Here is a 1,392-nt window from a genome sequence, read left to right on the forward strand (position 1 = left end):
AATGGCTAAATTTTATAATAAAAAAGTCATAGCCAAGTCGTTCAGCCTGGGTGAACTAGTTTGGAAGACGATACTCCCTTTGGATACCAAGGATCCAAAGTACGGGAAGTAGTCGCCCAACTGGGAAGGACCATACAAAATAAGCAATGTATTGCCTAATGGAGCATACCACTTGGAAGATTTAGATGGCACCAAGCACGTAAGATTCATTAATGGCAAATATTTGAAAAAATATGTTCCTTCTTTATGGGAATGCGAACAGATAAAAACATAACCAAACATTCTGGACGATCAAAAAAATAATAAAGACAGAGCGAAATACGTTCAAATAAAGTTCTTTATTACCAAACGTTCATTACAAGAATATAAAAGATACAAGTAATAGGCGTGTTACAAAATACAACTAAAGTAAGATGATCTCCCAGTCGATCACTGAGTAAGCTTCACACTGCCTTCCTAAATGCATCGCTGCAGTGGTGGGATTGACGAGTGAGAGGGTGTACTGGCCTCACCACCTTCCTAAATGCATCGCTGCAATAGCGAGCAAATAGGCTGAGAAACACTCTCAGCAGGCAAGCTGAGAAGCACTCTCAGCAAGCAAAATGACCCATGAGCAGCCCAAAAATTACCTCCCATTATTGACTCCTTGTGAAGAACAAAGAGACGATGGGAAGAATTTTGCAGGTAAAAATTTTGCTGCGGGCCAGAAAACATTTCCTATATCTCCCATACCAAAGGGGACATCAAAGTAAATATAAGGCGGACGGACTAAACAGTCCATTTTTGGATCGGATTGATCGTCAGAATGCCAAGAAATGGCAGCAAATTGGTTTCGAATAAGAAAATGAGGAGATGAAGATAGAGGATGAAAAATGCTAAACATTTATAAGGGGGTGAAGATGAAGAGACAGAATATGAACAGCCACATTTCTGTCTAATAGATGGAATTAAATGGCCCTAAGTCTTGGGAACAGTAGTAGGAATATCAAAAGGGAATGGACAAAATTCTTAATGCAAAGCAGTTAAATGCTTAAAGAATTGATGATTAGAAAATAAACATCAAATAAATGCACAAGAAATTAATGTTCATTAATAAGGAACAAAATTACAAAAAAGAAAAGACATCGTGTGTCTTAATTACATTCTACCCCATAAGGAACGAATTCGTTCCCTAAGTTTTTCCCAATCCTCGTTCTGTCGGGAGGTAGTGATGTTCAATTCAGCCGCAACGTCATCATCATCAACCTCCAGCTTCTTGTACTGTTCGACCAAGGATTTAGTTCGCTCAATTTCCTGAGAGGCGTTGCGCTTTTTTAGCGGCCATCCTCGCCCTGCAATCGTCCATTTTGGCTTGAAGTTCCCTCATCTGAGCAGCCAAGTTAACCATCAAGG

Source organism: Olea europaea, chromosome 9 (assembly GCF_002742605.1).
Source record: "Olea europaea var. sylvestris chromosome 9, O_europaea_v1, whole genome shotgun sequence".
NCBI lineage: Eukaryota > Viridiplantae > Streptophyta > Magnoliopsida > Lamiales > Oleaceae > Olea > Olea europaea.